We start from the raw sequence: 17,212 nt of genomic DNA, 5'->3' as shown, positions 1-17,212 counted from the left end.
CCATCTCCGTGCGATAAGGATCAGTTGAGGTCTTTCCTCGGCCTCATCGAGTACTACGCTAAGTTTGTAAGGGACTTTGCAGAGAAAACCGAAAAGATCAAGGTGCTGTTAAGGAGTGGATGTAAGTTTGTGTGGGGCGTGGAACAAGATGAGTGCTTTAAAAGAATCAAGGTGGAAATTTGTGAGGCGGGTATTTTAACACCGTTTGACACCAACCGTAAGTCAGTTCTGACAGTGGATGCAAGTGCTGTAGGTGTTGGTGCGGTCCTTGCTCAAGTACACGATTCTGGTCTTAAAACTGTAGCGTTTGCCTCAAGGACACTCACTACAGCTGAGAGAAATTACTCTATAATCGAGCGCGAGGCCTTGGCTGCGGCATGGGGTTGTGAGTATTATAGAATGTACTTGTGGGGGTTCAAATTCACATTATTGACAGATCACAAACCCCTGGTTAAAATACTTTCACCTGGCGGCGCTGGCAAAGGCTCTGCCAGGTTAGCTAGACTCGCTGCCAGGATCCAGGAGTATTTGTACACTGTAGAATACATTCCCGGTTGGAAGAATTGCCAAGCGGATGGACTCTCTAGACTTCCACTACCTTGAGAGAGGGTGGACAAGTTAGGGGTTGAGTCTCTCAACTCAGAGGGTTCTGTTGCCGCCGTAGATGAAGTGGTAGATATGTGTGCTGGGGCAATTAGTAGAAGTTTGTGGAATACTTCAATGACTAAAGATGTGGTGTTGTGTGAAGTCAAAGATTTGATAGCGAAGGGTCCAAGGAGAGAGAGTTGCCTATCTCCCGCACTTCGTCCTTATTTGAAGGTTCTGGATCAATTGTCTATCTTGGACAATGAGGGATTCATGATTTTAATGGATGACAAATTCATTCCTCCACAAGATGTGCGATTTACCTTGTTTAAGCTGGGTCATGAGGGTCATTTAGGGCAGTCCCTTACCAAGAGGAGAATTAGGGACAATTTTTGGTGGCCCGGAATGGACTCCGAAATCTCGCAGTGGGTGGAGAGATGTACCGATTGCTTGGAAAGTGAAAAGAGACTTAAGGTGGGTAGCCATACTGGTTGTGGCTCAATAGCTGACCCCAAGTGCCCTTGGCACACCATATGCCTCGACTTCATTGGCCCATTTCACCAGTTGAACCAGGATATGAGGTTTGGGTTGGTGGCAGTTGACGTCTCTTCCAAGTGGTTAGTAGTCAAATTCATGAGGGAGATCACTACGAGCAACACTATTGCCGTGTTGGGTGAGATCTTTAGAGAGGAAGGTTTCCCCACAAAGATCATTACTGATAATGGGACGCAACTCACCTCCCTGGAGATGGCTAATTTCTTGGGAAGATGCGGTATTATTCACTCAAGGACCTCGCTTTATAATCCCCAGGGAAATGGCATAGTGGAAAGGGCCAACCGTATGGTTAAAGGTGCCATCCAAATGGCGATTTCTTCCCGCATAGATGTGAAGAGTCTGGTTAATGACCTGGTGTGGGCCTACAGGACTACTGAAAATGGTGTGACTGGTCTTGTCCCGTTTTCTGTCATGAGGGGACGTTCAGCGGGTACTAAACTAGTGGCTGCATGGATGAAAGAACTTCTGAACGCTGATCCTCCTGCTGGTCCTGGTGAGCCCGACACTGTTTGCGAATCTAATGGCGCGTGTAAATTTGCTGTGAATGATTGGGTTAAAGTCAAACCCGGTCGAGTGGGTGTCGGACTGACGAAGTTCAGGGGTCCATTTAAGGTCAAGTCTGTACACAAGAGATTTGTTACCCTATTTAACGGTGAGAGTTGGAACTTGAGGCGTGTGGCACTGTATAAGAAAGCCGAGCGAGAACCGGTGAGAACCAGCGAGCCCAGTGAACCGGTGAGAACCTGCGAGCCCAGAGCAAGCGGCATCAATGAGTTTCGTGCTAGTAGAGTTCAGAGAGTGAGAAGACCCCCAGTTCATTTACGTGACTTTGTTTGCAAGTAAGGTCTCTCTCTGTAACGAAGGGCATGGTCTTATTATGTTTTTTTTTAACTTACTTTCGTTTTTTTCCATGTTTCTCCATATGAAGGGAAGAGGATATGTTGTATTCTCTGCACTTATGTTTCTATGTATCCCTTTAAGCCTTACATTCCATTTTCCCTGATGTCATCTTCTCCTATGTTCTGTCCTGTCAGTTAGCTCCTGCTTTCTGATGGGAACACCAGCTTTTCTCTATGGTGCTTAATAAACAACCATTAAGCCTTGCATTTGTCTACTAACTTCATTTACAACAGGGACCCACCTGCAAGTTACATGGAAGGAGCCCCCAATGCTCTGGACCCATTCAAGTCCACCGCCCATGCACAGTGCCGGAGGTGAACACTATGCAACAAGGCCAATGGCTTTGCAGCAAGACCAGCCATCGTGCAACAATGAAATGCACAACAAAGCAAAGCCACTCCCCATGCAGCAAAGATGGTCTCCTTGTAACAATGTTCGCAGCATCTCCCAAAGTCCAAGACAAAGCTCAAAACTTTTTTTCTCACCCATCTTTTCCAATCACAGTTCCAAGAATGTAGTGAGGTGATGCAATTCACAGAGTCATGCTATATCAGTCATTCACTCAGCAATTACGTATTAATCCTCTAGGAAACTTCCTCTGTACAACAACTCTTCCACTCCACCCTACCAGAGCGGCAGAGTCATAAAAAACAGAGTCTTACAGCTGCAGATTACTTCCCTTGGAATTTCACCAGGCATCAGACTGGATCCCGAAGATTTTTGGTCAGCAGTACCTCTGCACTAGGTAGGAGTCCTCTATCGGCTCTGCGTGGCAACATACGTCCACAACACCGATATAGGCGCCACCCAGGCGTGCTGGCATCAGTTACTTTTCACGACTTTCCACATCAGAAGCGCAGAGTCATGAAGTGCACTGATACAGCTGTGTCCAAATTAGGGCCTTGAACGGGATCAGCCCTGACCCTAGAAATCTGTCCGCAGAGCCGGTAGGATGGGTGGGTTGGTAAGGAACCTTCATCTAGATATAGTCTCTGGTAGGTAAGGCGTTACCGATGGTAAGTAACTTGCTCATCTGATAGAGACGTCTAGCTACAGACTCCTTACCTTTCAAAGATAACCAAGCAATACCAACCCCTGAGGAGGGCTGCAGACCAATTTCAGACTAGGAAGTCCTGTAGGACCAAACAGGTGAAGTGCCATCTCTTCGGACCTAATTGCCTGACAGTAATGCTTCGTGATCGTGTGCAGGGAAGCTCGCGTTGCTGCCTAGCAGATATACAGAACTGGGATTCCGCAAGCTAACCCAGTGGTCACAGCTTTACCTCTGGTGGAATGAGCTTGCAAGTCTTCAGGAGGTTGCTTCTTGGCCAATGCGTTGCAGATTTGGATGCAAAGCATTACCCTGCAACTGTTGGTCTGCTTCTGCACTGCCTGACCTTTCTTCGCACCAACATACCCCACAAAGAGTTGGTCGTTCACCAGGAACTCACGTTTGTGGTCAAGGTAGAACGACAATGCTCTTTTTGGTTCCAGACAGAGGAGATGCTCTTCTTCTTTAGAGGGATATGGAGGAGCTTAGAAGGTAGGTAGGGTGATGAACTGTCCTACATGGAATGGTGTGACCACTTTGGTGGAAAGGAGGCCCATGTGCAAAGCACCTCTTTGTCAGTGTGGCTAGAGAGAATACGGCGGTTTGGATGAAAATGTCTGCAGCTCACTTCCTCAATGGGCGGATGAAATGAATGCTGTAGTGCGGATCCTGAGTGGACTGTTGTGTAGATACTCAAACAGAGCAGAAAGCAAAAATGTCAGATGCAAACTAACGTCCCACTGAGTCACAATCAATGGTGGAGAGGGAAAAATGTGGACTCAACCTTTCAGAAGCGTATGTACAATTGGGGATTTAAATAAGGAGGATTGGTCAAGCAGCCGCAAGAAGGCAGACAGAGCAGAAACATCCCTTAATGGTGCCCAGTGCAGACCCCTGGAGGGCAAGGGTAAGAACAAGTAAAACTTCGGAGAGACAGTGTCAGACCACAGTAAACTTTACCTGGAGCCCACAGAGTGACCTTACATAGACAATACAAACCAGCTCCACCGTCCCTTTCCTCCCACTTGCATATGTATATCAACTGAAGAAGACTGAAAGCTGGGGCATGGGAGAGGAAAGTCTCGATTTTTCGTAGGGTGTTCTTCATCATGGCTGCACCTTAAAATATAAAGGTCAAGGTTATATCTATGGGAATGTTTATGATAATCTTGTGTACTCACAACCACACCCTAAACCCTGATATACACCTGAGGAAGGATTTAGTGTAAGATGACTGTTGGGCACTGGCGGAAGCAATGCAGGTAATATGTTCTTTGGAACTTTCCGAAATGAAGGATCCTAACATGACAAGGCAGTATTAGGGTATGAACAGATCTACTGCCCACTCACACACCCACAGTAGGAAAATAATATAAGTATATTAACCTTGGCACGATGTAACATCTCATAGTCCAGAAATACAACAAGCGAATACTCAGTTTGAATTCACTGAGTGCTTCCCTTTTAAGCTGCACACTTCATGGGCTTTTGTAAATTAATAAAGAAAAGAAACCTGTCTTATGTCGTGGTACTGTAAGGATGAGCTAGCGCATCCATCGGTTTGATGCCAAAGAAACGAGCGATGTGCGCTCCAAGTGAGTGCTGAAAATGCTACAACAAGTGACCCAATGTGCAGTAAGCAATTTGAAAATGAAGCACTTCCAAGCGCATGCTGAAAATGCTACAATAAGAGCGCCATGCGCTGTAAGTAATTTGAAAACAAAGTGCTTCCAAGCATATTCTGGCCAAAAACAGGGTTAAGCGCTCCAAGGGGGAAACATCACTTACAACGCAACTTTTACAACGACATACCATTACAACGCAACTTTTACATCGCAAAAACTTTTACAACGCATGTATTTACAACGAATGTTTTTACAACGCAGGTACCTTTACAACGCATACCATTACAACGTAAGTATTGGTAAGTATATAATTATTTTTTATATGTTATATGTTTGGGGTAAAGGGGTATTTTTAGGGTTCAGGGTCAGTTTTGGGTTTTTGGGTAAAGGGGTATTTTTGGGGTTCAGAGTCAGTTTTTAGTTTTTGGGTAAAGGGGTATTTTTGGGGTCCAGGGTCAGTTTTTAGTTTTTGGGTAAAGGGGTATTTTTGGGGTTCAGGGTCAGTTTTTAGTTTTTGGGTAAAGGGGTATTTTTAGGGTTCAGGGTCAGTTTTTAGTTTTTGGGTAAAGGGGTATTTTTGGGGTTCAGGGTCAGTTTTTAGTTTTTGGGTAAAGGGGTATTTTTGGGATTCAGGGTCAGTTTTTAGTTTTTGGGTAAAGGGTTTTTTTTGGGGTTCAGGGTCAGTTTTGGGTTTTGGGGGTACAGGGGTACAGGGTAAAAATAAATTAAAATTAAATTTAAATTAAATTACATTAAATTATATTTTTTTAAATTAATTTACGATTATAAAATTAACATATACTTACCAATACTTACGTTGTAATGGTATGCGTTGTAAAGGTACCTGCGTTGTAAAAACATTTGTTGTAAATACATGCGTTGTAAAAGTTTTTGCGTTGTAAAAATTGCGTTGTAAAAGCATGCGTTGTAATAACATGCGTTGTATCAACATAGATCCCTCCAAGGTCGTGCTGACCAAGAATAAGGTTAAGCACTCCAAGCACGTGCGAGTCTGGCCTCCTGCTGCTGGACGAAACACCGGCAGGGGAGGCCTGGACAAAAGGTTTCACCACCTCTCAGATAGGCTTTAGTGTAATGGGGCTGGGTGAGTGCACTCCAGGAGTGCTTTGAAGTCTGCAATGGGTGCACATTTGGTGTCCCTGTGCATAGCTCAGTTCAAACAGGTTGCAGGGGCTACCAGCCCCTGCTCTGGCGCAAAACTGGACAAAGGAAATGGGTGTAGCCACCCCTCTTTCCAAACCCTCCCATAGGTGGGTCCCCAGAGTTTGTCCCACCCCTTTCTTGGGTATAAGATAGGAACCCTTGGCTACAGGACTTTAGATTACACCTGGACGAAACTCTGATACTGAATCCTGGAACTTTGACGGTCTGCACGACGCTGGATGACTGAAGAATCTCCCTTAGAGTAAAGGAGTTACTCCCCTGTGTGGCAGGCACCAAAGACACATCTGACCGGTTTGCATCTCCGAAGCTCCCGCCGGACTCCGAAGTATCTGCAACACAGGAGGCAGATTTCCAGACTTCCCCACGGCCGACCCGAGTCCCCAGCAAAGCTGAGAACCGCAGCCCTCGTGGGTACAGTGGAACCTGAACCCTTGGACAAGGTACACATTTGCAAGTGCATCTGCTTCTCGACGATCCTTGAGGCTGTGCATTGGGTTACCTTTAGCCCAGACCCCAAGCATCTTTTCCACCGAAGATTGCTGGCCTACACTCCACGAGTGTTCCTTGAGCCGGACTTTTGTGTTTTTGCTCGCGGTATCTTTGCGATCCCTGGTTTGTCGACTGGTGGGTCCCTGAGAAGGCCACTTTGACTTTCCTTGGGCTTTCCTGGTTGCTCCAGACGTGCCCTGACTCTCCACCACTTGGTGAGTCCCCTGGACCTTGCTGGTCCACACGGGAGCATCTTTTCTCTTCCTGTGTGGGTTGCTGTTGCCAAGGCTTGTTGGGTCTAATCCAGGCACCGACACCGCACCACTCGACATCCTTCGTGGTGTAGTGTAGTTCCTATTTTCCCTATAGGCCCTGCGCATTGGAATAACATAACCAGCAGTTTAGACGTAGAAGTGCGGTCTTCTAGGTCTCTACTGACTATATTAAACCTAATTGGGTTTGTACCAGCTAGCTCAGAGGTCACTGGAAACTTTCTTGACTGAATAGGAAATGATCAGCTTCCCTGGCACAGACAAGAAGGGATTCAGTTTTCCAACAACCGCATTAACATGACAACTTTGCTCCTCAGAATAAGAGTCAATCTCTAGAGTCGTGTGAAACAATAGACAGCTATTTCACTCAGTCAGTTGTGCAAGATTACTTTCACCAGTATGCAGAGAATGGAGGGACGGGCGTTTTCAATGAAAGGTATTATTTATTGAACAGTCTTTCTTCTCATGCAAGACTTGTTATTATGAAAAGTGCGTACCGTAAAAGGAGGATTGCAAAATAATATGGTTTCTTAGCCATATGATAGTTAAAATGAATAAAATATATGCATTCATATATACATTTGGCTAACGTACTCAACTGGTGCTTCTAGCTACGCCTACCCCAGTGTACCTGACCTAAGCCTAATACGTGGGAGGGAGTAAGTAGCAGTTTAAGTTAAGTTGGTTTTGCCAAGGGTTTGCTTCAAGAATTTTCTCTAAGGGTTTAGTCAGCACCGTACCTCTGGAATAGAATGTTGGAGGTCTGGTATCTCCTCTCATGACTCGATATCCTAGTCACCCGCAAGGGTAGGCTGGAAATGCCGGAGCTGGATTTTCTCAGTAGTAGAAAAGACAGCGTCTTTCTCAGCGCGTCAAGGAGGAGGAGGGGCAGCGTCCGTGGGCTTCTCGCATCTGCTGGGCTCTGCAAGGGACAGCTGTTCTGCTCCTATATTCACCACCACCGCTGTGTGTGCTTAAGGCAACGTTGGTATTATTTATACCTGAAAGGTGCCTTGTTTGACGTAAGTTTTTGGACATATGACGTCAATAAAGATGTCACTAAGAACTGGTCATTCTTACAGTGCTCATTTAGAGTTCTATTACTAATCAAAACAAAGCAAGCGGGGCTTTCCCAGGTTGCTGGTGGTTTTATCTGTTGAAAGAACTCGGTGTGTTATCTAGGAATCTTTAGGAAGTGGCTTCTGCTGTGTCATGTACTGTAATGAGCTGCAGAGACGAGTTACTGAAATATGGCTCTGATCGTTTATGCCATTATATGGATATCTAGTGATACCTATTGATACCTATTGATTATAGCCGTATAGGGGCATGAGGTCACAATATTGATCGGGGTCCTAGCTAGAACACAACAGTGGGACAGCTCGAATCCAGCTCCTGGTCATCGCCGACGCCTCCTGGTCCTCGTGGCTGCAGAGTCAAGCTTCACCTCTTCACACCTGAATCACCCGACATTGATGGGCATTCGTCTATCGTGCCCCTGGTCACTGGCAAGTGACCCAGACTCTGTCCCCTCTGCTTTCAGGTTCCTCACATCTTCATTCCAGGCTTGGATCACACTAGACACTTTTCTCCTCCTCGGCAGCAGCACATTGCAGCAGATCGCCATTGAAATCAACGACGATTCCCAACACCATTTGACACCTATGCACCCGGCTTCCCTGGGTGAGGTAACTTGAGTACTCCGGTGCTCCCGTGGGTGTTGGCCCTAGAACCCCCTAAGTCTAAAGGGGTTTGCTCAAAGTGCTCTCTTAAGTGTCCTTTATCTTTAAAGTTCCAACTGCGACTTTCCCCATAGGAGCTTATGGCGATTCGCGGATGTGTTCTCACACTGCACGCGTCCCCCGTAGGTCCCCTGTGTCACTACTTTGGGTGGTTCCTTGGGGTCCCATCGATTCAAAGGCTCTCGGCCTTGTGTCTAGTCAAGTCGTGGTTCTTATACCACTTTCTTAATATATGGTTTGGTCCCCCCTTGGGGCTCAGTGCATATTGTGCTATTTACTGAAGTTCTTTTGCATTTTTATTGTGTACTTTGCTCTGTAATCTCATAAAGAGATTACTAGAGAGTGTTTAGAAATAAATACGTATATTTTATATATATATATACCTTGTGTGTTTCTCCTTTCATTTAGCCATTCAAGAGATTACAATCTGGTAAACCAAGCTGCTGTACACTTAGCCTGAAGGTTGCTCTCCATAGCTACCACTAGGATAGCTTTCAATAAAGGCTGTCTTAAACCTATCATCAATAAGGGTTGTTTGGACTGGTGCAAGGTGCCCACTATAACTAATGACAGCATATGCCAGGCCAATTCTCACAGACAGCATGTTACTTCATACCAGAGATCCTATGTCTGCCAACTGTTGAGAGAGTGGAGGGCTCCAGACTGCCCCTCTATTTGTAAGTGAATAAGGAGAAATCACGCCTGTTCTCCCGGAGTGAGATGACTGAAGGGGAGCAACACATTGTCTATCCCTCTGGTCTCGGCTGCTGTCTTCAAGTATTTGAAAGTTGGGATATATCATGCTGATGAACGAATGCCTCATGCCCGGGATCATCCCCAAGGCACTGGGGAACATATGCAATGCTATACGGTTTTGTAAGAAGCTCCATTCATCCGCGATTCGCAGCATGGACTTTATGAAAATGGCAGCCCTTCCTCATCTCCATTACTTGTACCAGAAAATAATGGTTGTCTTTAAGTCATCCATGTTTAGGAACAGGACACCCTGCTCACCAAAATAAAAACAAGCATTTGTAATACAATGGGTCTCGCATTTACAAGAGTTATTGGTATTGGAAATGACAATGGCTTTTATATATGTGTTGTTTTTAAAACAGATAAATAAAAGGCATTGTCATTTACAATGCCATTAGATTGAGCTCTCGCAAATGCGAGACCTACTGCATTGCAAATGCGTTCGTGCTATAAACATTTTTTTAAAGGATTAGGAGAGAACGTGTCCTGCCTGCAACAGCAGGCAGTACGAAGCTATTTGAGAAAATAGTGCCCAGAGGCTGTAATTAAAGCCTACCGAGTAACAACACATGTAACAGGGGGTGTCTCTATGGGAGGTTACAAAATGAGATAATGCGGTACTAAGGAGGTACTACTAAGCCTATTGACCAATGATCGGCCACAGTTTATAGTGGACAATGACACAAGCCAACGAAAAAAAAGGCGGCGGCGCTGCAAGTCCCTACGTGAATTTACCATGCCTCCCAGGGCATTCGCTGCCGTTGTTAGAAATAACAATAGTAACCATATTGTTTCGAAAGAGGAGCTAGGGCTCAATGTGCCATGGACTTTGTGCAGAAAATCTTAGCAGTTTTTCCAAAAGGGAAATTCTCTGTCTAGCTCCTGCACTGTAGTGCATTGGGTGGCCTCTGGTTCACGTGATCTGCATGTTTTTGTTGCAGATGCTTGTTTGAGAACATTTTTGCAAATGATTGTTGGAGATGGTTTTTGCAGATGATTGTTGAAGATGATTCTTGCAGATGATTGTTGGAGAGGATGTTTGCAGTTCATTGCTGCAGATGATTGTTGCAGATCATCGTTGGAGATGTCTTACAGATGATTGTTGGAGATGATTCTTGCAGATGAATGTTGGATAGGACTTTTGCAGTTCATCGCTGCAGATGATTGTTGCAGATCATCATTGGAGATGTCTTACAGATGATTGTTGGAGATGATTCTTGCAGATGATTGTTGGAGAGGACTTTTGCAGTTCATCGCTGCAGATGATTGTTGCAGATGATTATTGAAGTCTTACAGATGATTGTTGGAGATGATTCTTGCAGATGATTGTTGGAGAGAACTTTTGCAGATTATCATTGCAGATGATTCTTGCAGTTGATTGTTGGAGAGGATGTTTGCAGTTCATTGCTGCAGATGATTGTTGCAGATCATCGTTGGAGATGTCTTACAGATGATTGTTGGAGATGGTTCTTGCAGATGATTGTTGGAGAGAACTTTTGCAGTTTATCGTTGCAGATGATTCTTGCAGTTGATTGTTGGAGAGGATGTTTGCAGTTCATTGCTGCAGATGATTGTTGCAGATCATCGTTGGAGATGTCTTACAGATGATTGTTGGAGATGGTTCTTGCAGATGTATTTGTTGGAGGGGATTATTGCAGTTTATCTCCGCAGATGATTGTTGCAGATCATTGTTTCCAGACTCCTGTGAATACCTTGCACTTTCCATATGCAGCAACACCACCCAACTGTGCAATCTGCACATCTTTTACCACCCCCAGGCACAAATGACACCTTCACTGACCACCTCATGGAAATCATCACAGCCAAGGTTTCCTCCAACTCTAAAGACATTTTCCTTGGTGACTTCAACCTGCACTGGAACGACCGCAAGGATCCTCATGTCAACGCCATCAAAGATCTCCTGTCCAACCAAGCCCTAACCCAAGCCTGCGCACTCCCTACAAACTCAAAAGGCGCCACTCTTGACTGGATCATCGCTAAGGAACCAATAGTCAAGCTTATCGCTATAGACCCTTGTGACTGGTCGGACCACTACGCTATCACTTTCCTATTACCTTGCAGCCACAAGACAAGGGCACCGCAACAGGTGATTCCTAAACGCTGTAGTGTAGTTCCTAGTTTCCCACTAGGCCCTGCGCATTGGAATAACATAAACAGTAGTATCGACGTGGAACTGCTTATATTCCAGGCCTCCACTGACTATGCTAAACTTAATTGGGTTGTGTTTACCAACTAGCTCAGAGGTCACTGGAAACTTTCTTCTCTGCATAGGAAGTGATCAGCTTCCCTGGCACAGACAAGAAGGGATTCAGTTTTCCAACAACCGTGCAACATGACAACTTTGCTCCTCAGATCAAGAGTCGATCTCTAGGGTCGTGTGAAACAATAGACATAGATTTCACTCAGTCAGTCTAGTGCAGTTTACTTTCACGGTATGTAGAGAATAGAGAGACGGGCGTTTGTCAATAAAGGGTTAACATTTATTGAACAGTCTTTCTTCTCGTACAAGAGAAATGTATTGCCACAATTGCAAGACTTGTTATTATAAAAAGTACGTACAGTAAGATAAGGATTGCGAAATAGAACTGTAAAAGCATTGATATGGTTTCTTAGCCATACAATGGTTTAAAAGTAATAAAACATATATACAGTCATATATACATTAGGCTAACATACTCAACTGGTGCTTCTAACTAAGCCTACCCCAGTGTGCCTGACCTAAGCCTAACACGTGAAAGGGGGAGTAAGTAAGTAGCTTAAGTTAAGTTGGTTTTGCCAAGGTTTGTTTCAAGAATTCTCATCTAAGGGTTTAGTCAACACCATACCTCTGAATAGAATGATGGAGGATTGGTATCTCCTTCAGGGGTCTCTCTCGATATCCCAGTCACCCGCGAGGGTAAACCGGAAGCGCCGGGACTGGATTTCTCTGCACGAGAAAGGCAGTGGCTCTCTTCAGCGCGTCGAGGAAGGAGGGGGGACAGCGTCCGCGGGCAGCTGGAATCTGCTGGATGTCTTCGCAGAGGACGGCTGTTCAGCTCCTTAAGCGTACTGCACCATAGTTCGCGCTGTAGCGGCGATAATGGTAATCAGCAGCTTCACCACCACAGGATAGCAGGCTGCAGCGACAGAGTGCTAGATTTACCAACACAGGGTCATGCAGGCAGCCAGCATCAGCAACAGTAGCTTGCAGCTCACAGCTCACATTGCTTAAGGCAACGTTGGTAATATTTATACCTGACAGGTGCCAGGTTTGACGCAAGTTTGCTGGACATAAGACGTCAATTAAAGATGTCACTAGGAAGTGACAGTTATCAGTTGCTCATTAGAGTTCCATTACTAATCAAAACATAGCAAGCGGGGATTTCCAGGTTTGCTAAGTTTTTATCTTGTTGAAGAACTCGGAGTGTTATCTAGGAATATCAGATAGTGACTGCTGCTCTGTCATTGCACTAATTGGTCGCAAAGGAAGTAGCAGAGAGTCATGCTGGAATGTGGCTCTGTTCGTGTGAGGCCAGAGATTACTTTTCAGAAAATCGCACTTGAACGGTTATGCCAATATAGGGAATAAATGGATGTATAGCCGAATAGGGGCATAAGGTCACAGTATCGATCAGGAACCTAGATAAGCACGCAACACCCACTCCACGTTTTCATGTCCATCAAAATTACTAAAACTAAGCAATAAGATGCATGTGTAACATTGCCCACCCCAAAATACATAAATGCATTCGAAATAGGCGTACTTTGTAATACATGGAATTTAGGTACTGTACGTTTTTTAAAGCATAGTAATCATTCAAAAAGTATTGCATATGAAATCAATGAACGATTATGCAAAAAGAATTACACATGAAGTATCTCTGACAGAAGAAATGCGAGATAAATCATCACATAAAAATGCATTGTAATAACATGTGTGCTAGAGGCTGGTGTTATGTTGTTATGTCTCTAGATGTGTTTTTAGAAATAGAAGTGTGAAGCTTCTGTTCTCTAAGAATAGTTTTTACGTTAAGCAAAGAATTGTTCGTGCCAAAAAAGGTCAATATTAGAAAAAAATTGTCCAATTCAAAGAAAATAGATTTCCAAAGCTCCTGGCAGTTTTTGTTGATCAAAACTGAAGGCCGAATTCAGAGTTCATGGGAACGCTGTGTGTCGGAAAGCTTCTCAAAAAGTTATTGTTTCTCGATGGGAGAGAACATTGTATCAGACAAGCTCGCAAAGAATTGGTCTACAAAATCAGGTGATAGTTCAACCAAATTAGATAGCGCTGTAACTTGGCAGGTGTGAGAATGATTGCTGTCATCGAAGGCAGGACCAGCAATGCTCACAGAACGTTGTACCTGGATGATGTTGCTTTTGTCACTCGCTCCACTGTTACCACTTGGCTGTAGTACAGGAGTCTCCACGAATGCCGTCATCAGGATTGGTAGCCGCTGGGGACAACACAATGCGTGAGCCGTTATTGGACTGAGCAAAGTATCAACGTCCATTGGTACTGCTGATGGAAGTGAAAGACAGATGTCCAACACGCATTCATCGCCGCAAAGCATACACCGTAGCACAGGTAAAATGCAATTTTGCCATATCGGTCTGAATGAAAGGAACCAGGTCATGTTTAGATCTCTCAGCCTGGCCAATCCAAGGACTTTAGTTATCCTGTCCCTGTAGCGCATTGCTAGGATTGTCTCTTCCATTCCCATGGGAGCTATGTCTGAGCCGAGGCTTGCCATAACGAAGCAGGAGGGTCAAAAATAGAATCCCTGCAACGAGTCCCAAAAATAGTGGTATGCCGCCAAAAATGGAGTGCACAAAATTAGGAAAGATTCCCAAAATTGCCTGGAAGGGTGTTAGCAGTCCCGTAAAGACTGTCTTAAATATGCCTGGGATGCTTGTTGCACTAGACATGTTAAGGAGTTGGCTGAACATTTCTACGAAATGCACGGGGCAATTTGTTGATAAAAGGTCATGGACCTCAGTAGCCGTCCTTGCGACTAGAAGATCATACGTCTCTTTAGATGACGTTATAGGCACTGTTGTCTGTAAAAGCACAGATTTCATTTTGCTTAATGTATCAATTCGTATAGAATAGAGATTCAGACGAGGCCAGATAGGAGTCACTATGTCTGGAGGCCCGCTCGGGAACAATGCTTGCATACAACATTTGACCATGGACGTTACTTGTACTAGATAACTTTTCCCTGGCGCGAGGCCACAACACCTGTGATCCGTTCTAAGAATGTAACTCCCGTTTGCGAGTTGCATAAAGAAGGGCTCCATCTGAGTTGCAGGTGTGACTAGCTGGTGGCATGAAAGGTTGTTTGAATTCCCATCACATGCTCCGTGTAAATTAATACCCTGACACAAAAGTATACCGCTTAGTGAATGTTTACAGTTATCACCACTAAGAAATACATTTTTGTCGCTGTCACTATAGCAAGAATGAGTGTATGGTAATTTCCATATAGATTTTACAAATCCTTTACCCAATTGTTCATACTGGCCAGCAGGTATGTATTCAAGGCACTTTTTAAATCGGAAAGTTGTTATCGGAATTGTGATAATTCCGTGTATTATCCATTCAATGAAAGGACTCTCTGACATTGTCAATGGTAATCTCTCGAGTTTTTCGATGCTCAGGATTGTATAGTCTGCTCCTTTCTGTGCCAAACTGATCTGTTTATCAGTAAGGTTAAAACTGGAAAATAATGACGTTGTGTTTATCAAACGCCAAGGCACATAGCCTGAACGAAGATTTTGCAGCGTCCAGCCTAATTCTATAATAGAGCGTAATTGAGACTGGCCATGTTGTAACATAAGAAAATTTCTGTCTATCACATCAAAGGCAGAGGATACAATATTGTCCAACGAATATATTCTGGAAGACAGAGTCATTAACCCATTGTCTACTACAGAAAGTGATTTCTCCAAATTAATACAATCAATTTCTCGTATTTTTTCAGCAGTTTCAATTTGCTTAACTTTCCAAGCCTCGTTGTAAGCAGCATAGATGCTGGTCGCTATGAAACGCTTTTGACGCTGTTTGCGTGGTCCAAGAATGAAATCGCGCAAATCAGCACCATCTTTTAATAAAGACAAGTGTTGCTTAATTTCAGCCAGTGTGGATGTAGTTAGCCATTCTAGGCAGAGTTTCCCTACACTGTATGTTGTTATAATCCCTGGATGTTGTCTCTGGGAATATCTTGAGTCTAATCTGGTCATTTTTAAACCCTGTGTTTTGTTCAGGAATCTATCTTGACAGCAATTTGTGTCTGTAGGCCAGATTAACCACTTTTTCCAATCAGGATGTGTTCTGTTGAAATGTAAAATTTGTGACACGTCTAAATCAATATCTGTGGTTGTATTCTCAGGTATTGGCTTTGGTATAGACGGTGTTTTAAGGTCTTTGTTCTTAGCTAGGCCAAGACAAGATGTTTGGTGTACTGTGTCATTTAAAAATAACATTTGTTCTGGTATCATGCAGGTTCTAAATAGCGCTTCTATGCCTTGCACCTGCCAATCTTTTGTACCCCAAATTGTTTTCGTTTCAATATTATTTTTCCAATAATCAAAACCAAATGTCATCATTTTGTCATAAAATGCTTCTGAATATATCAATTTAGAATTTGTCAGCATTGTTTTCATTCCTGTTTTATCTAACAGTTTATAATAAAACGTTTCTGCATCACTGGTGTTAAACCCTGAGAAGTATTTGAATTTCTCAAAAAATGCTTTAGAACTGCTTTTAGGTGGTGTAGAACAATGTTCCCATTGATTGTACATAAAAACATTTCTAGGCTGTGCAGATTTATGCAAGTAATGATCCCCATAATGGGTGTAACAGAATAACTGCTCATAACTAGATGAACCTTGTAAATAATCATGATCTGTGAATCTAGCTGACATTACTAAATCAGACATCATGTCATTAATACTGTTAAAGTCCCAATCATCAGAGAATGTACTCGGTGTAACAAAGTCACTTAAGGAAACCTTTAGTTGATGAGGATACTTCAGGATTTCGACCGGACCATAGATCTCATAGTCTGTTTTCTCCCATACTACCCCACCAGGTATTGGAATTGCTGTGACATTTACTGTTGACAGTTCTCTTTTCTTCACGTGGGATGATCTGTGTGGTTTCAGGACTAGGTTGATGTTCTGACTTGCTGTGTCCATTGTAATATATTTTCCCTCAATGAATTTTCCCAAACACAGTACCATGATGAGCCAAAGCAGGAGGAAAAATACACCTAGACCGAACCAGAACTCTAGCCAAGGGGAAATAAGGTAGATTTCCTTCAGTTGATGAAAGAGTTCCGTTGCTTTTTCTTTAAAAGACTTTTTTGTTTCTGGCATCACTTCGGGCTCATTTAAATCTTCAGAGAAGTTGTCGAAGTTGATGAAATAACCAGAGGCAGTTCTGTCAATTGATGGGATTGTTCTTTCAATCTGTCTCTCGGTAGCACTTTCTGATGCCACATTAGTGTAGACTGGTGTTGTTTCTTGACGAACTGTTTCAATCTGTGTTTCAAGAGGCACGAGTTCCATGGCATTATTGCATAGTCCTTCATTGTGCACTGCAGGCTGATCGAATGTGATGAGTCTTTCAGTTTGAACCTCTTGGATTGTTGCAAGTTTGGGTATTCTGTTGTTTCTTGGGAGTCCACTGGGCCTACTGTTGATTATAGGCCACATACTTGTGGTTTTACCAGATCGATGGACACGATTCTGTTCTCCTTTTTTCCAGCAAGGGGCGGTAGCACAACTGATCTTGTTCCGGTGACTGCTAAGACAGGTACTGCTTTTCTGTAAGAAGGCCCAAATTCCTTCTTAACCGCGATCTTTTCTCTGACTAGATCCCCAATCTTTGGAATCCAGACAGGCCTTGCTGGGGCTGTTGCGGGTGGTGCCTCGTCAGTGGTACTTGGCTGTTGCTTTAACTTTATGTTGCTTAATGATTTTCTTGTTTCATTCAGTTCCTGTAAAACAGCCAAACGATCCTTTACATCAAAGTGCGTTGTTTCTTCTTGT

This window comes from Lissotriton vulgaris, chromosome 12 (assembly GCF_964263255.1).
Source record: "Lissotriton vulgaris chromosome 12, aLisVul1.2, whole genome shotgun sequence".
Lineage (NCBI taxonomy): Eukaryota > Metazoa > Chordata > Amphibia > Caudata > Salamandridae > Lissotriton > Lissotriton vulgaris.
Note: the sequence above shows the minus strand (reverse complement) of the source record.